The following is a 23,306-nucleotide window of genomic DNA, read 5'->3' on the forward strand; positions in this document are numbered from 1 at the left end:
AGTAAAATGACAGCAGCCTAATTATCCATCCAGCCTAAAAATACAATCCATCCAGCACACTGGCTCACTAGCCTAGAGCTAAACCCTGTCTAAGTCCTTAATTTGTTAATTGATTCATAAGAGTCTATGAACTGGGTTTGTCAATCATTCCTTCCCACCCTCCTATTGCTCCTCCTTCCTGGCTGCTTTGTTATGAACACAAAGGATTCTGTCACTGAAGACCCAGCTGTAACTTTAAGGCTGGAAAATTCTGTGTGCTTGTGAGCCTTGTTGGGAAGGAATTGCCAGCTGAGTTGGACAAAGACAAAACTAAGGAAGAATCTAACAACCAAGGTATCTCCCACAAATAGTTTATATGGAAGGGAACAGGCAAAAATAGGCTTTCTGTCAATGCTTGCCTGGGGGCAGCTCTCTTGAGCCTTGGGAGAAATGTCCCAGTTGCCTTAATGTACCCTCTCCACTGCATATATACAGATACATGTCCCATTAAAAGTAATGTTGTGCAGAGAAACAGCATGCATGTATGGATGTACATTCTAGTGAATATTTGGATGTGCATCTCATTTAGACTCATGTTGCTCATATACCAAATGATATGCTCACAGTGTGCCCATATTTCCTTCACTGGGTTGCAGTAAAAGCATTTATATTCTCAGCTAGTGGCTGAGATCTAAAAGAATAATGGGGCATTTATTTTAAGGAAAGAGTCAGCTCAAGTGTTTACAACAAAAAATAACAGATGAAATACCAGATTTACACTCAGGTCTAGGCCAGTTTGCCCATGTACTTTTTTTAAAAAAAGAAAAATCCCATCCATTAAATTTAAAGTATCTGCATTAGGACAAGATTGCTGAAGCCAGAACTGGTGGGTTACTATTTGTAAATTCTGTATTTTGAAAAGTTTGCAGAAGATGCTGTAATCCTCATTGTGCAAACATTCTTAATTTCTCATGAGTCTAATAAGAGAAATGCTGAGTAGCAGATGCTGCCTTCCCAGGAGCACATGGGAAAGGGTCCATCAGATGGTGTGGTAGCAAGTATTTTTGAAGAATTTTTAAAAATACAACTGAAAAGCTGAAGCCATCCTATATAGAATAATGGGACTATTTGCATCCATCTTCTTGTTAAATGCTCTTATATGTAGAGAATGAGCATTTGGGAAACTTGAGTAATGACAAATGTTTTCAAATTAATGTCTTTCAGATCTGCAAATGCTTCTACACTACCATGTATGGTATTTCAAAGCAACATGAAAAAAGAAAAAAAGAAACAAAACAGGAAGAACAGATGAGACCTGGTGGCTCAGTGGTTAAATACCTGCAGCTCAGCCATGTCAGAGGAGTCTTCAGTCAGGTGAATGTGTGAACTGGCTCTGCATCTCACCCTGGAACAAAGTACTGCCTGGTTCAGCTACAGATAAACATATTTGGTCCTCCTGAAGGAAAATGATTCAATTTGTCTGGGTTTTATCTTAAACCAGGCCACCCATGACATCCCTTAATAAATTATGCATGAAATTGATTTAATCTCTGCAGGAAACATAATTTGTTTTGTAGAAAGTCCTATGCATTGTTTAGTCACATGTTTATTGCAGATGTTAGCTTCTGGTTTGAAATTCTAGATGTAACTTAAAATGAACATTTTATTCATACTGTTCCAGAAAGTATTTCAGCCCTTTTCTACCTTTCACCCATTATGTGAGCAAAAGAACATAGCATTAGAATGGAGCTTCATGCCATTGCTCAACCATTACAAACAGTCAGTTTAATATTGTTCCAAGTAGTTCTGACCCTTCAGAATGTTAACAACAGAAATGTCAATAATCCTTAACCGTTGGCAAATTTACTGATGGTTGGTGGAGAGATCATGGGGGGTAGGGAATCTGGAGGATCGCATTTACCCATCCCTGACATGGATGAATGTGTACAGAAAAGAAACAGCTTCTAATGTGGGCATTTCTGGATATTTCTGCACCTCACACATGACTGACATGTTTAGCTCCTATTCCATTGTAAAATAGTTTCCTGGTGTCATTTAGAGTATAAGTTTTTATTGCTGCTGAGTCACTGATAATCCAACAAGCAGTACTGCTATTCCTACAAGTTGGACATGCAACTATGTTCAGCAGTGTTCTATCCCTAATAAGAAGTTTGTTTTACCTCATCCTCTGACTTTCCATTGCCTTTTAAAATCTTATGTAAATTTTTCCTCTTTGGCAATCAGTAGAAGATTATCTCTCTGCCCCCCCAACTCCAAATAATGTTCATGTCATACTATTCCCATCATTTATGGATATGGATTTTCATTATGAAATTAATGTACACAGTTGGAGAGAAACAATAATGATGCCTCCACTTAGCTGTCTCTGCCCTTGTGGAACTGAAACTATTGTGGGGATGTGATTCTGACAGTACAAAGGAATCTGTGACTGTTTTCCATTGCTACCCACTCACATAGCATATCAATAGCTGATTTCAAGCCCCATTCAACACTTCTGCAGTCTTTAAATGGTCCTGGAAGGGTAGGTATGAACTGCTGAAGCTCTCCAGTGAGATTCACTCTCCCAATCTGGTCCCTTTCTGAGAAATACACTTCTTTCCAGCATCACACACGATGGGTAGAAATCTAAGGAGCCCTGGTGGCACAGTGATTAGATACCAGTACTTCAGCCATAATGTTGTGACTTCAGACCTGAAGGGCTTCAAGGTCAACTCAGTCTTCAATATTTTCAGAGGTCAGTAAAATGAATACCCGTAATGTAAACTACTTAGAGATTGCTTAGTTCAGTATGAAACAGTATAGAAATGTAAATGCTATTGTTATCTAGCTTCAATTATATTAATTCTTATAGAAATCAATATAGTTGTTTTGTTTTTGTTGTTTATTGGTGGGCAAGCTTCAGATTTGTGGGACCCACTTGAAATCCATTGGTGTCAGTGTACTATGATGCTGGGGAGGTGGGCCAAGAACCAAGGAAGAGAGTTTTACTCAGTACAAGGTCATCTCAGTAACATGGAAATATTTCCTGAAGTGAACTCAAAGCCTACCACCACTTCCACCAGCAGTCTTTTCCAGAAATTTGATTTAATAGGAGGAAAACAGTTTAATTGTAGATACTATCATACAATTGGGAGTCAGTAATGCATATCACATCTATTACAAATCACCCAATAGAACCTGAAGCCTACTTGTTTCTGCTCTTGTTATGCTGAGTTGGGCAGCTGTTCCATTTAGTTCAGTAGTTACAGTAGCTATGAGAAAAGCATGAGTCATGAGCCACTTGCAGCCCCCAAGCCTGTTTGTGTGATGTGCAAATGCCCCCCCCACACACACACACACACTCACATCCACAAAAGGGTCAGTAGAATCTCCAACACCTGTGGGTATTATTCTATACACTGCATTTTTTAGCCACGGGGAGGGCACTTTTGACTCATATGAACCTTTCTGCCAAACATGAAGTGACCATCTGGCCAATACGTATTTGGAAAAAGGCTTGTGTGGGCCTGAAATATGAGACTGGGTGCCCAAATCTCTGAAAATGGAGCAAAATAGCCAGTAGCCCCCCTAGAGAATTTGAAAATACAGCACTGTTGGACATTTTGAAGTGAAAAAACATGGACTTCACATTTGAGGAAGGGCATGGGGTTGAAATTGTGGTATATGTTTTTAAAGATTTGTATATAGCTATTTGAAAGTTTGTATATAAACTTTTAATGTATTTAACTTTATAAATTGTTTGATTCTTTTAAAATACCATTTTTTTATATTTCTATGCACATTTTTGTATAGTTTTTACTCTGTATTGTTTTTAAATATGTTGTTAACTCTCATTACTGGAAGAAAGGGAGTATGGATGAAAAGCATACTCATTATCAACAACAACAACTCAGACTTCCAATGTCCCACAGCAGGCCAGTATACCTCCGAGTCCTGGTAGTTATCCACCCCTAGTCTATACCACTTCACAGGTGTTCTCCAGTATTTCACACAAAATCTTTCTATATGGACATGAAGCTGCATGCAAAACAATTTTACAATTCCTCACAATTGTCTTGGCTGTACCATCTAGGGCTCATAGGAGTTTTAGGCCAGACTATTTGAGAGACCGTATCTCCCCATACAAACCTGCTAGAGCCCCAAGATCTTCAGGAGAAAGCCTTCTTTTGGTCCCACCAAGATCACAGGCTCACTTGCTGAGGACATGAGAGAAAGCCTTCTTGTTGGCTGCTGCCACCCTGTGAAATGCTCTTCCTCAGGAGGCTGGGTTGCCCGCTCCCTGCTGACTTTTCTCAAGCAAGTAAAAATATTTTTTTTATGCAGGAAGGCATTTGGTATATAATGAATAGCAGGGTTGTTTTTATGGAGCAGGTGGTTTTTTAGTTTAACTTTTGCATATTTTTATGTGATTTTTATATTGAATATAGATGTTTTTAATTGTTTTTAATTTTATGGAGATTTTAAATGTTTTGTCTGTGAGTTGCCTTGAGTCCCTCTGCAGAGAAAGGCAGCAAATAAATAAATAAATAAATAAATAAATAATATCTGTACAACACTGCCCAGATTTGAAGTTTTAACTCAAGCTAAATCAATTAATCCAAAGGCTGAAGATCTACACAGATCCCAGAGTCCAAAGCCCAGGGATGATGGTTCAGTGTCATGAATGACACAGTGCTGCTCACTGATTTGGAGGAGTGTGTGAGATCTGTAGAACTCTAGAACAAGAAACCTGACAGTATTTATGAGCTCCTGACAAGTAGCAATTTCTAAAAACCATAAAAGTACTTTTAAAAAATCTATATCATATTGTTTCTGCAGAAGTTGAGAATATGATGATATACAATAAAAATTGTCCAGAAGAGTTTATTTCCCACTACTGTAATAACAGCTTTGTTGTTCAAGAGTTTTAAAAAAGACCAATGTTATTGTTCTTGATTAGTTTTCCTTTAAATATATTTAAACAATAAATTTTTTCTACTATGAAGCTACCATTACCCCAAAGAAAACTATGGGATGCATGGTAAATGAAAATGAAAAACTCAGTAATACTGGTCATCACAAGAACACTGAGGGAATTCTGTGAGAAATTAAATTGGTTTGATTATAATTACCAGTACCCTTTCTGTTTGTATAGATATTTGAACCAAATATATTTAAAAAGATATGAGAATTGCTTATGTAAATAACAAGCAGAAAAACAGAAAATGATTTTTCATTTATATTGAAATATAATATGGAAAATGTGTTAGAAAGTATCTTGTGAACAATATCATTTGACAAAAAAACTCAGTGCAAATTCATCTGTGGAGCAAGCCAGCAGTATAGAAAACATTAAAAAAAAACCTTAAGTGGAAATAAGAAACAATCCTTTTATAGGAAGCAGATGCTTCCAAACATAACTGAATGAAGTAAAAATAAAAAATGTTTGCAGACATGAGACACTGATATTTTCTTTCCTGAAGAAGGCATATCTGTGGGATTTTTTTTTAACCCTCCTTCGATTCCGCCATTCTGGATAATTATTAGCCAGTGTCTAATTGGTCCTAGATCATGTGGCAGCCTACCAGTCCAGGGATTTCTGGATGAGAAGAATTATCTAGATCCATGTCAATCTAGTTTCAGGCCTTGCTATAGGACAGATATGGCTTTGGTCACCCTGCGGGATGACCTATGCGAGGATCTAAACAGGGGGAATATGTCCCTGTTGATTCTGCTGGGCTTCTAAACAACTTTTGATGTTATTGACCATGGGGCAAAGCAGATGGTTGGCCATGATCAAACCAGGACCTCAGCGACCACACAGCCTGTTCTCAAAGCAGGCTGCTACTTGCAGTCCTAAGATGCACTACCCAGGAGCTGGATTTAAAGGACTCCATATTGCAGTGGATTTGAGCTACCTTCAGTGGCTTTAAAGTGGCTTCCGGTCACTTTGGGGCTGTGTGTCATGTAAATCATGCCCTCAAAGGGGCCAGAAGCCACTTCTTTTGGCCCATGTGTTCCAGTCCCAATGGTATACTGCTCGGTCACTTTGCTGGGATGGATTTGTAGCATTGTTTTACAGTGGCTTTGTTTCTTCTTGGAGGGGTGAACCCAGAAGGTGATGCTGGGGGACTCCTGTTCAAATAGGTTGAAGGAGCTTAAATATACAAAAAATTGAACAGAGGACACTCCATAATTTATTTTTTTTAATGGGTGATAATTTGTTATACAATTTATTCATTTGGGAAACAAGAAAAGTAACTCAATCCAGGATGAAATTCTGAACAGGAAAACCTTAGGGACAGCTTTTGTACACATATCTAATCAAGCTAAGGATTTTGGTCTTTTGTTTTTTAATTGTATGAACAGAATATATTTTGTATCTATGCATGTATGGATCTCTTTTGCTTTATTTTATTCCTTTTATTGTATTCCCTCAATGTGGGTCCTTAAGCAGATTTTGTTAGTTTTCTTGCTTGTCTGTCCATCTGTCTGAAATCTACAGAGATTAATCAATTGGAATCTATATCTTATCTATATGCAATGATAAATTCTAGTATGCACAATTATTGAGTTTGTTTGATTTTTATTGTAAATTCCATTTTAAAACTAAAAACAGAAAAATATCAGTGGATAATTTCCCTCAAAAAAAAAAAAAGCTGTTTACCAAAGAGCTTCCCCACTGTATTGAGGCAGATCAAAGCATGGTTAAATGCCTCCATGACTATTTTATGACCTTCCCCTCCTGAAATTTCAGTTAAAAAACACACCTGTGAATAGATTCAAGGATCTATTTAAACAAAAATAGCTGCAACTTTCCACATGAGTAATACTTTAGTTTCAATCCATATTTCTAAGAGCTCTTCAATGAACTCAATCTACTTGGGAAATAAAGTTCAGCAGTTTGGATAGTCCCTTTAAATCTGGGGAGGGGGGGAATCCGGTCTGGATGCATTACACCTCTAACATGGAAACACTGGATACCCTAGCTCTTAGCATCACATGTAGATTAGTCCTTATTTTCAGGAAAGTGAAAAGAAAACTGTGTCATTCTTGAGCCTACCTTTCCATGTATATGCCTTAGTTTCTGTCTGGGGGTGTGATTGCAGAACTAAGGTAGTTTGATACTACTTTAACTGCCATGACTCTGCCCCACAGAATCTTGCAATTTGTAATTTGGTGAAGCACCAGACCTGTCTAACAGACCAGGCTGAATATCTCAACAAAGTACATATTGTCGCATATAGATAAGACCTAGATTCCAATTGGATATGTCATTGCACCTAAAGTGGTGCCAAACTGCTTTAAATTCTGTAATGTGGCTACACCTTGTAAGGGACAATTTTTTACTGATATTTACTGATGTTGTGAGATGGTACATTCTAGAAAGACCACTTTTGCTTTGTGTTGACACCATTTCTGTATAGAGGGACAAGGAACTTTTCTTTCACCCAGGGCCAAATTCCAATTTGGGAAGCCTCTTGGATGCCACATTACATTAGTAGATAGAAATATAATTGAACAGACTAGAGCCCAAATAAATTAGAAGGGCTCTGGTGTAATTCTTATTATTGCGCCAAGTGCCATAGCTTTCAGGCACAGAAAATCATATCAGTTTCCAAACCAGAGTTCTTGTTCCATATAAAGCTCTGGGAGATTTGTATCCAATTGTTTTTCTACTAGAAAAATAGACCCATTGAATCAATGAAAACTTAGAAAATCAATAGTTATGTATTTCCCACAGAATCAGTGGGTCTACTCTAGCTGCAACCAACAATTAGGTTTAGGCCCCAATCTGTAAATTTGAACCCTTACACCATGCAAAACATTCTCAATGTGTAAACATAGCTCTTCTTCTATGTAAAATCTTCTAGAGCTGAAACAGCATGGGCTTTTAATAGCTTGTTATTTCAGATATAAAAGAAGTCCAGATTGGGAACCTCCAAAGGCTAAAATATGCCTGTATGATTAATTTTTCCCTTTGGTGGTATTTATGGATTATTTGGTGCCTTCATGTTTGGTCACAGATCATTGACATGCCAGAACTATATGCAAATAAGCAGTGTGGCTGGTATTTATCTTAGCAAGATGGCAGCTATGTGGAATACCTACAAAGCCAAATGCTTTCCATATGGCCTTATCATTTAAATTGGATCCAGGACATTAATCCAGGTGAGGGTTGTAGCTCCACTCAGTGCCTTTTACAGAAGCCAGATACACAAATCATGTAGAAATTAATATTTCCAAATCACATCCATATGTTAGGAAGGTTAAGGACACAAGAGTACATCCAGCACTAGGGAAATGCACTTCTGCCTTACAATAGCACTTTCCCCTCCATTACTTTTTCCTCTAGCTTCCATACTGCTCTCAAACAAATAAGCTCCAGAAGTTGAAAGATCCATTAGAGCAGATATTTGTACAGCAACGGGAAGTGGATCATTGGATTCTGTCTACCAAGAAAACCCCATGATATGTTTGCCTTAGGGTCACCATGCCCCTGATTCATGTTTCATTATTTCTGATTCCATAGTCCTTTTTCATGAATTAGTTATTACTGCTCAGATGTGACCTCACTAGATTCCCTAGATATCAATTCTATGCACACTTAATTTGGATGAAGTCTCATTTAACATACGTCCTGTTCAGGCATTAACAACAAATGTGTACCCAACATATAAATGGAAGAAAGGATATTAGCCTACCTGCTCCATCTTCAAGAATACTGAGAAGTTCTGAAGGGTGCCAGTCACTGTGTGTCCAATTAGAGGAAAATAGCTGGTTTGGGGAACTTTTCACTGTTGTATGGTAAGTACAGACTTTCAAAGAACAACCAAATAAGTTACTTACAACAGTGGAAGTTAGATATAGGCCATTATAACTCAATAAACAGATATCAGCATGAACCTTTAAGATCATGTATTTTTCTTCTTGTATTCCTAAAAACCGAAATTAGAACTTGGGAGAGCAGAGCATCCGCACAGTCTGTGTTCTCTTTGCGCCATTTTGGGCATGTGCATGTCCACACACCATGCACGCTGATAATGTGCCTTGTGCACTGCATCCAAATGGGGCATGCACAAAAGACATCACTGCCCTGCTCCAGGGCCCTAATGGCACCTTGGCAGTGCCGCAGAAGGGAGCTGCTTTTCACAGCTCCTTTCTGGAGAGGATTGTTGTTGTGCCTTTGCAGTTGCGATGGCAACAATCCAGGACAGAAAGGGGCAGCATCTCGCCATCCCTTCCTCCTGTCTGGACTGGGCCATAATGTCTTTTATTTCTTGACACTGCACCATGAACTTATACTTGTGCTGCTACACTCATGCATGTAAACCATGTGATGTTGCATCACCAAGATACGCATCACTTTATCTGTACAAGTCATGCCACCTAAGAAGTAAAAAAAAAATGTGCAAGATGCTGAATGTGTAAGAGTTCATTAGTACAGCTAAGTGCTACTAGGCAGTGGCACTGCACTTTCTGAAGACATTATCTTCTGCCTTGCCCCACCCAACATCATCCCAGAACTTCAAAAGGCAATGGAGGACTCAGGTGAAGGAGGACTGCCTTGCCCCACCCAACATCACCCCAGAGCCTCGAAAGGGACCAGAGGACTCAGGTGGAGGAGATCTGCCTTGCCCCATCCAACATCACCCCAGAGCTTCAAAAGGCAATGGAGAATTCGGGTGGAGGTTGATTGTTGTGATTGTTTGTGACTAATTATTTTACTGATTTATTGTATGTTTTGTCATTGTTATATTTGGAGTTTTTGTTGTATATGTGAAGGGGGGAGGGGAATTACATGTATTGTGTTGTATTGTATTAGAGTAATATGGTATTGTATTGCATTCCATTACAGTTGCATTTGTTATTATTATATAATGCTTGTGGGAGTAAAAGGGACCATGTTCTCTTGTTATTACTATATTATTGCTGTATTGCATTATTGTATTGCCTTTCTGTTTTGCTGCCAGGGGAGTGTCGGGAATTGCCATCGAGATGTTATACCTTAATTATTACTATGTTATGTATTTTGAATTTTGTACTTTGTATTTTTATTAGGCATTATGCTACGCCATGTACTTTGGGTTATTCTTTATTTCTGCTTTTGTATAATTATTTTATTGTTATTATGTTTGTTGTACTACAATTGGTGGGGAGGCTACATTTTTTTATTTGATACCTTTCTTTTGTAATCCGCTTTGATTCCACAAGGAAAAAGGGGAATATAAATAATTTATTATTTATTATCAATGTAAGCAATAACTTGCAAGAGTGTATCATTGGCAGAACATCTTCCAACTCCAGGCGGTCTTGGATGAAGCCGAATATCTAGACCCATTTCAAACTGGCTTCAGGGCAGGTTATGGAGTTGAGACTGCCTTGGTCGATGATCTCCATCTGGACATCGACAGGGGAAGTGTGACCCTGTTGGTGCTCTTGGACATCTCAGCGACCTTCGATACCATAGACCATGGTGTCCTTCTGGAATGCCTGAGGGATTTAAGTATCGGGGGCACTGCGTTGCAGTGTTTCAGATCCTATCTCTCGGGCAGATTCCAGATGGTGATGCTGGGAGACAGTTGCTCTCGTAAGCGAGAGTTGACATCGGGCATCCCTCAAGGCACCATTCTGTCTACCATGCTGTTTAATATTTACATGAAGCCGCTGGGAGAGATCATCCGGAGACACAGGGCACGATGTTAACAGTACGCGGATGACACCCAACTCCATCTCTCCGTGTCCCCGACTGCTGTAGTGACCAAGGATGGCATCTCTCCTCTAAATGCCTGTCTTGAGTCGGTAATGGGCTGGATGAGGGAAAACAAGCTTAGGTTGAATCCAAAGAAAACGGAGGTACTTGCGATAGGAACCCCTGGGCCAGGTGGGGAGATTTGTCAACCTGTCCTGGATGGGGTCACACTTCCCCTAAAGGACGAAGTCCACAGTTTGGGAGTGCTCCTGGACTCATCTCTACAGTTAACAGCCCATGTGGAGGCAGTGGCCCGGAGTGCTTGGTACCAACTTCGGTTGATATGCCAGCTGCGCCCCTACCTGGCTCGGAGAGACCTTGAAGCAGTGGTGCATGCACTGGTAACCTCTTGTTTAGATTTCTGCAATGCGCTCTACATGGGGCTACCTTTGTACCAAGTTCAGAAGCTTCAGTTAATCCAAAATGCTGCAGCCAGATTGGTCACGGGAACATCAAGATCGGACCATATTACACGAATACTAAAATCTTTACATTGGCTACCAATTAGCTTCCGGGCACAATACAAAGTGTTGGTCATCACCTTTAAAGCCCTACATGGCTCAGGCCCAAGTTACTTAAGGGAACGTCTCTCCCTACACAATCCACCCCGCACACTCAGAACTTCAGGGAAGAAATTGCTGGAATACAAAAAAAAAAAAAAAAAAAAAAAACCAGATTGGTCACTACTTCCCAAAAAGTATTTACAGCCGCGGTCCCAAAATTATGGAACAACTTGCCAGAAGAGATCTGTCTTATTACATCATTAGAAGCCTTTAAGAAGGCATTAAAGATGGCTCTCTTCCAGCGGGCATATCCACCTGACCTGCTATAGTTGAAGATTCCCACCCCGATTTGATTATATGGAAAAACAGATGAATCAGACACTTTGTTTCCCCTACTGTAATACCATTGGCTGACTAGTATTGACTAGTATTGTATTGTATTGTACTGTATATTGTTGTTATATAATGATGTTTTTAATCTGTTGTGTATTTTGTAAATTGTATTGCTGACATTGCTGTGATCCCTCCTCGATCCGCAGGGAGAGGTGGGAAATAGGGGAAAAATTATTATATTATTATTATTCTATCACTTAAAAAGTGTAGCAAGGAACTAATTATATATTTCCACTGAATGCTTCTACTTCCTCCACAGTACATAATCCTGCTTCTTTCTGGAGCCTCCCTGTGTACCTGTTTCAGAAGACTCCATCTCCTGGAGCATGTTTAGTTCTATGTGGGCCATAGCAGGAGGAAATAAAAAGTTCTACTTGCAGTACATCCTTGGCTATAGAAGTAAGCTGTTGGATCTTGGCTAATGGACTATGTCTGACAGTGGTGACTTTGTGCTATCATACAGCATTTCTGCTTATACAAGGGCATCTTATTTGGTTTTCACCAATCCTTCTACTTAATGCATCAGCACTTGCCATTCAAATGTGAGGAAGCCTCTGAACAGTATTTTTATATATGACTCGTCTATATCAATCTTAATCCATATATATATATATATATAGTAATATAAACAATAGTAAGACATACAGTGGGTCTTTGGTATCTGCTGGGGTTTGGTTTAGGACCTCATAGATACCAAAATCCATGGATGCTCAAGTCTCATTAAATTTAATGGCAAGGTAAAACAGTGTCCTTTGTATAAAATGATAAAATCAAGGTTTGCCTTTTGGAATTTATTTTTAAAATATTTTCAAGCTGTGGCTAGTTGAATCAGTGGATACAGATGGCTGACTATATATGGTAAGTATAAATAACCCTGACAGAATGTAAATGACCAAAGATTTTTTAAAAAATGATAAGGTGATTAATTTATCAGATGGATCCAAAAAGATACGTGTATTGTTAATGCCCGAACAGGACGTATGTTAAATTACTGTGCTGTTTTTGTTTGTTGTTGTTAACTGCTGTCAGGTCAACTTTGGCTGTATCTACACTATAGAAATAATGGAGTCTGACACTGACTTAATAGCCATGGATCAATCTGTGGAATTCTAGGATTTGTAGTTTTGTGAAATATTTAGCCTTCTCCACCAGAGAGCTCTGGTGCCACAGCAAACTGCAAGCCCCAAGATTCCATAGCATGGCACCATGAAAGTTAAAGTGGTATAAAACTGCATTATTTCTGCAGTGCAGATGCACCGTTCAACTATGGCAACCCCATGTATGAGAGACATCCAAGTTACCTTATAATCTGTAATCCTGCTTAGCTCTTACAGACTTAGGGCCATAGCTTTCTTTATTAAGCCTACACCTCTATAATGCAGTCTTCTTATTTTCAGCTGCCTTCTATGTTGTACATTATCATTTTTTCTAGTGAGTGACATCATCTCATGATACGGCGAAAATATGACAGTCCCAGTTTAGTCATCCTGGCTCCTAGGGAGAGTTCAGGGCTGATTTGCTTCAAGATCCATTGCTTTCTCTTTTTAGCAGTATATGGGACCCACAGAACTCTTCCTCAGCACCACATTTCAAATGAGTTGTTTTTCTTCCTATCTGCTTTCTTCACTGTCCAGCTTTCACAACCATACATATAAACTGAAAATAGGATGGCATGGGCAATTCTAGTATTCCGTTTAGTATTCACTGTTATATGCAGTTGAATGCTTTTTAGCATCACAGTACATCCACTATTGAGGTTTGTTCTAGGATTGCTTGTTTCACACTCCCAATTCTCACATGATGCTACTGCCACTTGAATGACAAATGTGCATGTGTGTGAATTCACCCAAAGGCACTGAAATGTGAGTGCCAGAAACTCTTGGGCAGACCTCTCCTTCATCTCTATGCTTTTTTCTGCAACAATGCCCCAGCTTTCTGCTTTAAAATACACTATGCTCTTGACAGCAATAGCTGATGTGTCACAGTTTGATAGATGGGTGGCTTTAGTCCTGCTTTACAGGGAATATGAATGGCTTTTGGGATCCTTTCTAACACTACTTGTATAATTTCTCAGGACATTCAGTGTTGTTCCCTGAATACTGACACCACATTGTTGTCCAGTTCATTTCCAAAAGCAAACAAAAATTAACAGTCACTACCTATTGCTTCTCATGTTTTATCCACTGCTGTTTTCAGATTTAAGCCTTGGTTTTGATGGGTTAATACAATCAAGTACCCTGTCTTCCTGTGTGTATTTATTTCCTTATGAGTTGTAGGGTTGTTTATGGTAGTAATAAGCAGAGCCACTGATGTTACCAACTTCTCATTATTCCTCCCAAGTTGAGGTGTTCTGCTCTGTATATACCAATATTTATTTCTTAAATCAGGGAGCAGTGAGAAATGATGATGTTGCTGTTTTCAGGCACCACACCTTCCTCCTCCTCCTCATTACTTTGCTGTTTTCAACTTGCAATGCTTGCCATTTTCAGTATCAGCCTCTTTTCTCCCTGTGATTCCTGCTCCCCGCCTTCTGGATGATAAAATTATCCTTCTTTTCCTGTCTGAAAATCCAGAGTAATGTCACTAGAACCTCGGGGGTGTTGCATGATGGTGGCGGTGGCAGTGGCAGCAGCAGAAAGTAGTTGCTGAGGGAGTAAAGGCAGACTTTTCAGTCGTGCTTGGCTTTATAATAGCAGCTTCCTGCTCCTGGATTTGTCAATTTTGATTTTGCAGTTCAGTCAGCAATGGCATGTGCTGTTTCCCTCCTGTCTGTTCTGCAAAATAAAAGGAGTCATTTTCTCTTCCAGGTGACACATTTGAAAAAGGAGCCTTCTGTACAACTTCCCTAATGACTTGATGCTAAGCTGCATGCATTACTCAGATGGATCAGCCTTTAGGGACTGAGTGTTTTCAGGAATATTCCAAGTAAGGCCAGCATCAGCAGTTGGCAGCCTATGACACTGTCAAGCTCCCCAGGACTCTTGCAGGGTCCACTGGTGATGCTTACTCTTCCTGGGCTTCCCTTATATTTTTCTTTCTGATCTGGCATTCAAAGCACTATCTGAAAGGTGAACAGCCTCCTCCTCCTCCTGCTGCTGCAATCCTGTATTGCAGTTATGGTTCATATTCATAACTGTGGCACTTTTATCATCATAAATGTCCCCTGAATCCTACCTTAAGTGAATGGAGCCACTCCAAATCACTTCTGCTGGTGATCAGGGCACATCCAAATGACATTTCTAGCCCTTTCCTGCTTGCAAACAAGGCTGTGACAATCAGAAGCACAAACCCATCACAATTATTTGTTGTACAACAGATCGCTGCAAGGATAGTCTGGAGACATCATTTCATCTCAGTGCACCCAAATCACCAGCAGAATAAATCTCCATCACTTTGAGAGGCTACTGGTTGTTAAGGTAGGTTTGGGGTTTGGACCAAATTATATTTAGGCTTGTACTCACACTGAAAAATTAAAGCACTTTGACACCATTTTAACTGCCATGATCCTATCCTAAAGAATCCTGTGATATGTAGTTTGGTGAGGTATTCAACCTGGACTGTCAGAGAGGTCTGGAGCCTCACCCAGGATTCCGTAGAATAGAGTCACAACAGTTAAAGGTGTCAAACTGCTTTAATTCTGCAGTGTAGATACACCCCCAGTTAAACATTCATAACTAAGCTGCCAATGCAGAACTTTTGCCACAATGCTGATGATTTCATTTATGTTCTGGCTTTTCACAATACTCAGGGCCCAAGTCAGCTTACAAAAGTTAAAACAGATACAGTTAAGAGCAGTTACAAAAAGAGATAAAAACATATTAAGTTATTATGAAAATACATTTCAGCAATATATAGAATTAAAAGCTTTTGAACCAATCTTTTAAAAGGCAAACAATAAAACTAGCAGAACAATACACCATGAAAACCCTTCACAGTCTTTTCTTAACAAGCCTAATTTTTTTCACTTATCAATGGAATGACAACTCTTTTCTCCTTAGTCAAGAATCTAGATATTTGGTCCTACACTATCTCCAAAATAACACCACTCAGTAGGCACTTTGAATTCTTTCACTCTCACACATGCTATCTCCCCCCAAAGAACTCCACCCCACACCCTCAGCAATTGATCAAGATTTCAAAGCTAGGTAGACATTTTTTCCCATTGTTTTTTCTCATTTTCATATCCTTTTTGGGAACATTTTATGCAAGTTTTTTGTAGGAGAGTTGCCAAAATGATGTATTTGTGCAAAACACATTTTTGTGCAATACAAACATTTTGGAGTTAAAATAAACTCGGCGGGGGGGGGGGGGGGCAACTAGCTTTTACACATTCACAGAGGGTGAAAAATCCTGTGGATGACAACTTTTTGATGGAATGTTTGATGTGTTGGAATACCCTTTTTCATGAAGGATAAGAAATTTTGTGTATATCATTTTCTAAGGATGTAAGTTTTTCTATTCTTCATCCCTTTCATAGGAGGACCAATAGTGGAGAAATGTCAGAAAATGACCACAAGGCCCAAGTAAGGTAGGCCCGTGTTGAAGTAAATTTCTGGAAAAATGATTGTATGCCTTTGGATATTTTAAGCTATGCCAGTCATGTACAAAGCTTTTTGAACCATTTCCTAAAATATCTGGACATGTTCTGCTGGAAAAAAAAGATACCAGCTAGAATACGATTGTGAAATGCAAAGAACAATTTTGACATGTGCTTGCTTATTATTGGTGAGTTTGTATGACTGTTAGGACCTTCTGTTGCTCAAATACTGCCACTATGTTGTTTTAAAAGAGTTCTATATTAGCTTGGTGTATACGCCTTTTAGCCAGTAGACTGAGTATGCATGCCAGACTCTGCTCAGCAAGCTGTCCATCTCAATAAAGTGCTATGTTCAGTCGATTAACAGATTCCATTTGTGAACCTTAAAGGGTCCATTTTCTCCTAGAATTGACTCCAAAGTTTTCTTCTGCTGGGAGAAAAAGGAAGATTTCTGAACAGTTTGTTGAGACTATCAACAAGTATGGGAAATAGGAGTGATCTAATAGACACTGCTTATTTGTACCTGCCTCAAGGGAGGGGATTGTGTAGGCTTCTAGATGATATTGGTGCAACTCACAGCAGCCCTGGCCACCATAGTAAGAAATGTTGGGACTGCAGTACACCAAAATCTTGAAAGCTGCATAAATTTCACCCCTTGTCTGTATCCTATTGTTAGTAGACCCAGTGTATCAGTGCTAATTATTCAGTAGGTCTACTCTAGTTGAGATCAACTATAATATTCAGAGACAAGTAAACAGTATGTACTGGATCATTCCTAACCGCATGGCTGCTGACACTCTCAGAAAAGTCTTAAAATGTTAGCACGACATGACTTCCTTTTACAGAGGGTACATTATTTCTTCTTCAACAAGATTTATTCTTCTATATGCATGGTATGTACACGTTCCTGGGACTAAGCCTCACTGAATACAATGTGACTTCTAAACAGACATACCTAAGATAATATAAGTGATCTCTGTAGTCTTCGTCTTCCCACTGCAATTAACTTTTTTTTTGTTTTTTAAAGCATGTAATTCTATCAGTGGATAAATGTGGCTGATAAAAAAAAAAGCCCAGATTTCATCCTCTACATCTGTGTGAACCTATTTTCCTTTCCTTTTTTTTAAGTGGACAATCATTCTGCCTCCTTACTAAAGTGATGTAAAACTTCCATTTATTCTTATCCACCACTTCTCTGACTCAAGAATCATTCAAAACTTGTAGAGATGCAATAAAGAGAAGAAAGGAAGTGAAGGCAAGAGAAGGAGACGGAAAATAATGATTGGAAATAGAGAGGGGAGAGAAATAATTTCCCAAGCTATAAGAAAAACAATATGCAGACTGCGGAAGGAAAGGTAACAAGGACTCTTTTTGTTTAAAAGTTTTTTGTCTTCACAGGATACTTCACACAGGTCTGGTAAGAGTCTTGAGGGTTTTTTTAAAAAAATCATTAGGAAGCAATTATACAGAAGGGAAAGAGACTTGCATTAAGGCAGGCAATATCACTGAAGCAACTCAGAATCATAGAATCATAGAATTGGAAGAGACCACAAGGGCTATCCAGTCCAACCCCCTGCCATGCAGGAAATTCAAATCAAAGCTTCCCTGACAGATGGCCATCCAGCCTCCGTTTGAAGACCTCCAAGGAGGGAGACTCCACTACACTCCAAGGAAGTGTGTTCCACTGTTGAACAGCCCTTACTGTCAGGAAGTTCCTCCTAATGTTGAGGTGGAACCTCCTAATGTTGAGGTGGAATATAAGAGACAGCTCAAAAAACTCAAGGAAGATGTCCTAGTGCCTCTTACCATAACAATAATGTTAAAGAATATGAACTGTAGCAGTGTATCTTACAAGCAAAGTGCCTATTTGCAAGGTAGAAGGTGAGCAACAACCAGTTCCACACTATCACTGCCACAGAGTCCAACAGAAAAATAAAGCAAGCTCATTTTTATGGTAAATATATATACAGTAAGTTAATTCATAAATAATATCTTATAGTGAGAAGCTCTGTAACATGTGGTTTTCAAATATGAAAGAGAGAGAGGGGGGGGGGAAACTGCAGATTATAAAATGGTGAACAAACATAATTGCAGACTAAGGGACCAACTAACAGGAAATGATATAAATACATGGAATGCCTAAACTCAGAGAAACTACCAATGGCATAACTAGGATTGGTGTCACCCATTATGGCAACTCATGGTGTCATCCCCTACATTGACCTCCTCACATACCACACCATACAGAATTCTTAGTAATGTTTTTGTACTAATTTTACTCGTAAATCATAATTCCTGTAAATCACTGAATGGAATGGCAATAGTTGTGACATATACAACTAGCAACATTAAAAAATATACCTTTAAATTACATACTCACATTCTAATTGCATTTAAATTTCCAAAGTTTCATGTGATTTAAGTGAAAATTGGGTAAGATTGTGATGTTTTTAAAATAGCATTTTAAAAACAACAAGCCTGAGACCTCTCCTTTCTCCCACCACAGAGCCTTGCCCCACTCACACCTTTTCTTCTGCTGAGCTCCAGCATTTTAAAGAGATGTAAGTGAATGCCACAGCCCATTTCTGCCAAAAGGCAGACATCTGGAGGAAAATGGTCTCTCCTTCCCCTTCAGGGTGTCCAAGCATCCCCTACTGATGCCCCTGGAAACAACTATTGAATATAGTCATTTAAAAGTTACTACTTGTAATACCCAATCTAGTATCATTCAGGGAATACTTTCATACTTGTTTCTTCTATTTTTTTTTTAATTGGACCAAAACGTTCACTGGCTATGAAACCTAGAGGGAATTATAATGACTTAATTCATAATAGGAGGTTTTCCTTAAACTTAAATATGGAGTTGTAGATTGCTGGCCTTTGGGGTACCTCATTCATCAGTGCTGAGAGGTAATTAGATTCAATGCTTGTTTAGACATTGACAGGGAAGCTTTGACTGCTTCAATTACCAAACTACCTGTTACAGAAACAAAATATATGCATCTAGGTTTTGTATGTAAAAGTGCAAAAATACATATATACAACCTGGCTGTCACAAAAATGTATGGTTTATAAGGAGACAATAAAAAGGTGCATTTCAAGACTCACATCTATTTTGTAGTTAATTCTGAAGGAATTCATGTTGACTTGAAAGTGAACACTGCAAAAGCAAAATCTATACTGTTACACAACCCACACTATAAAAATGCAAATGCACCTTGAAGCATATGTTATTCATGAATTTCTTAAAGTGTTCAATCCCGTTTTTTTTTTAAAAAAGATACAAAGCTAAAGTAAGCCCTCAGTTTGAAAAAGCAGGGACATAGAATATGTATTTAAAAGGATAAATTATACATAAACTTTGTTTATAATTTATTGCCTATAAAAGTTTTATCAAAGGCAGAAGAAGTCTTGGATGTATGCAAATACAGTAAGCAAAAATAAACATTTTGATAAGCCAAGCAGCGAGAATAGACTCTCTCTCTCTCTCTCTCTCTCTCTATATATATATATATATATATATATATATATATATATATATATATATATATATTTGTTCCTTTTATATGCTGCCTAAGAAAAAAATGTCAGGAAATGGTGCAACCCAGTAGCTCCTCACCATATTCATGTATTTAATAATGTGCCATTATGCTTAAAACAAGTGTGTAGGCAAGCTAGTCCCAGGTATTGTGACTCCCTTCCTAGAGAGGTTAGACTGGCACTGTTCTTTGTAATATTTTGAGGGCTTACTGCTCAGGGAAGAAATGCCTTCTTGTCCTATGTTATTTGTAATTGTTCTTCTATTAAAGATAGAATTCAAAGACATGGTCCATAGGGCAAAGGTCCTATGGACCTTTTCACATGAGGCACTTACTGATGCCAGAACATTCCCAAAATAAATAATAAATAATATTTTAATTATTTATATTTTCCCACCTCTCCCAGGTGGACTGAGGTGGGATTACAACCTAGTATAAATATACAATTACAGAATTCATCAGTAAAATATAAAACAACTATTAAAATTTAAACAGTTTAACAATTTAAAAACATGCTATCAAAAGCGACAGTGGGAATAAGGTATTCCGATCCTAATCAAAGACGATTCATGTATCTCATACAGAGTCAGGTGGGTATGCTCACCGGAAGAAATACACATTAAAAGGCTCCAAGGAGGTAGTAAGACGGATCGCTTCTGGGAGACTGTTCCAAATGTTGCAAACGCCAGAGGTGGGATCATCTGTCATGCTTCTAAAACATAATTGAGACTTCCCGCTTTCCTTCCATCACTGAGCATTCGTTATTGAAAAAAAATGGCTTCTGCGGGCTTCCCCGTGAATGCTTCCATGACAGAAGGAAACCAGGAAGCCTCAGTTACTCTAGAGAAGTGCAATGGATGATCCCACGTCTGGTGCTTCTGCAACATTTGAGGAATGTTTGGCAGCAGTAAGTGCCTCCTGTGATAAGGTCCGTAGCCATGTTAGTCTGGAAAGTGAGTATGAAAAGAGATCTCATAGCACCTTTGAGAATAACTGAAAGAGTAGCATAAGCTTTCATAGGCTTGAGTCTACTTCCTCACCTGCAACTCTATGAAACTTCATTTTGGCCTGTTACAGACTGCCAAAATAAAGCTGCTTCGGGTCTCTCTAGAGGTATGCTGTTTAAATGATGCATGCATCCTAAGAATCCGGAAGCTGCACCAAAGCTGCACTCCAGTGCTTAGGAATGGAGTGTGGCTTTGGTGTGACCTCCGGACTCTTAGGACCCATGCATCATTTAAATAGCATACCTCCAAAGAGACCCGAAGCAGCTTTATTTTGGCAGTCTGTAACAGGCCGTTACCAACTTTCTCTTTTAGTTAGTTTCAAAGGTGTATAAGATCCTTTTGCATACTTTTTAATAGTTTGTTTTTAACTGCTTTTATTTTTATTGATAGCTCAATTGTACTTTTAACTTCTGTATGATGTAAATATTTTAGCTATATCTGTTTAAACTTTCACAAACTGCTTTGACTAGGAAAATGTGGCATATAAATATAATTATAGCAAACCATAGCCATTTAGTATAGTCAAGCATTCTATCTGATATTCTCAGACTCCTGTGGATTCATAATTGCACTCTAAGATGGCTTGATTCACAAGTTATTCACTTGGAATCAGAACATATTGAAACTGAAATCCTATACTCTGTTTCCTGGGAGTACAATCTATTGAACTCAGTAAGACTTACTTTTGAAAATGCATATACAGGATTACATTCATCTCAAAGAATGTTCAAGAAGCAAATAAGAAATTTTTTGTTGTCTTAGTCCAATAAATAAATAAATTCTAGATTAGGGGTGAGCAATGAGCCCTTTCATATATAGTTATAGAACTATGATTCTACTTTAGCTAAAAGGGTTGGATATTACATAAACAGCCTTGGATGACTTCATGTGGCTTTGGAGTCACACTTTGAGTCCTTCCACTATACAGTTATAGCACTATGGTTTCACTCAACAGCTGGGACTCCATTTTATGGAATATTGTAATTTGAAGTTTAGGCACCAATATTAGAACTCTAAAACAGAGAGCTCCAGCCCCTCATTAAGTACAAATTCCAACATTTCATAGGATGCTGTAGGGGTTTGACTGTTGGACTATGACTCTGGGACCAGAGTTTGATTCCCACTTGGCCATGAAACCCACTGAGGATGCATCATACTATAGAAATAATCCAGTTTGGTACTACTTTAACAGATATGGCTCAATGCTATGGAATTCTGGGAATTGTAGTTTTGTGAGGCATTTAGCCTTCTCAGTCAAAGAATTCTGGTGCCATGAAAAACCTACAATTCACCAAATTCCATAGCATTGAGCCATGGCAGTTAAAGTGGTGTCAGACTGGATTATTTCTGCAGTGCAGATGCATCTTATGTGAGCTTGGGCAAATCACATGCTTTTAGCCTCAGAAGAAGGCAATGGAAAACCTCCTTTAAAACATATCTTGCCATGAAAACCCTATGATAGGTTCACCTTAGGTTTGCCATAAGTTAAAAAATGACTTGAAGGCACATAACAAGAAAAACAGTTGAAGTGAAATCAAAGTGCTATGACTGTATAACCTAAAAGGATCCGAAATGTGACCCTGAAGCAACAGGAGGTTATCCTGGGATGTTTTTTTGGTATTCACCCCTTCCAGATTCTCCTGATCATCCTTTTTTGTGGCCAAAGTGCGAGTGGGAGACTTTTCTATCCTAGAATATTCTAGGAATAGCATTTTAAATAGCTTGCAGGGCACTGCTGCATTGCTTAACCTAAACAGTGTCTATTTTTCAGAACCAGAAGTGGTGTTTTGGATAATTCTGAGTGGTCTCCCCCTCAAAAATATCTCCCCAAAACCAGCCTCTAAAGGGTCAAGACCCCTCATCCCATCCTACAGCTCCTTCTCCTCCTGAACTGGAACAAATGTATACAGTGGGCCCTCTCCTTACGTGGGGGATCCATTCCAGATCCTCCCGCGTAAGGGAAAATCTGTCTACGCTTGAGCCCCATAAGAAATAATGGGGCATGTGCATGTCCATTGTTTCCCTTCCCAAGTGGCTTCCGCATACACTGGAAGCCACGTAAAATGCATCCGTGCATGGCGCGGGCACACTGTATTATTACTTTTAGTAGCTGCAGAGACGATTCTCAGAAACCACTTGCTGGAATCAATGTTACTATATTCATGTCCTACTAAAGAGGATGTATATCTTCATAAATTTTGTTCTCATAGGCAAAAACACATACTTTTAAATTGTTCTCCCTGCTGTGAGAAGATTACCAAAACCACCACCACAAAAAAAAAAAAAGAAAAGAAAAGAAAAAGAAAGAAAGAAAGAAAGAAAGAAAGAAAAACTATTTTCATTTTGGAATTTGTTATGCAAACAAACAAACAAAAACTTTGCTCATAGAAAAATGCTATTTTCTGTGTAAGAAAAACAATATCCTTTGAGGAGAATAAGTTTTTGAGCAGAATTGCAAAAATTCATACCTAGTTAAGATTCTCCATGTCAGGACCTTCTGTACCTTTTTTGACTACTTTTTCAATATTTTCTCCCCCTGGACTCAGTCATATTTGATTAGCCATTATTGAACCAAAATGCTGAACTACATAGGCA

General features: G+C 38.7%; 1 long non-coding RNA gene across 1 annotated transcript; it reads left to right on the top strand.

The window, feature by feature from the left end:
- The first annotated feature begins 278 nt into the window (after nucleotides 1–278).
- On the top strand, nucleotides 279–2,720 carry LOC121924831. The gene is made up of 3 exons (XR_006102731.1): nucleotides 279–333; nucleotides 1,204–1,353; nucleotides 2,603–2,720. It is a non-coding gene; the product is annotated as an uncharacterized LOC121924831 (long non-coding RNA).
- Nucleotides 2,721–23,306: the final 20,586 nt, after the last annotated feature.

This window comes from Sceloporus undulatus, chromosome 3 (genome assembly GCF_019175285.1).
Source record: "Sceloporus undulatus isolate JIND9_A2432 ecotype Alabama chromosome 3, SceUnd_v1.1, whole genome shotgun sequence".
NCBI classification, from domain to species: domain Eukaryota; kingdom Metazoa; phylum Chordata; class Lepidosauria; order Squamata; family Phrynosomatidae; genus Sceloporus; species Sceloporus undulatus.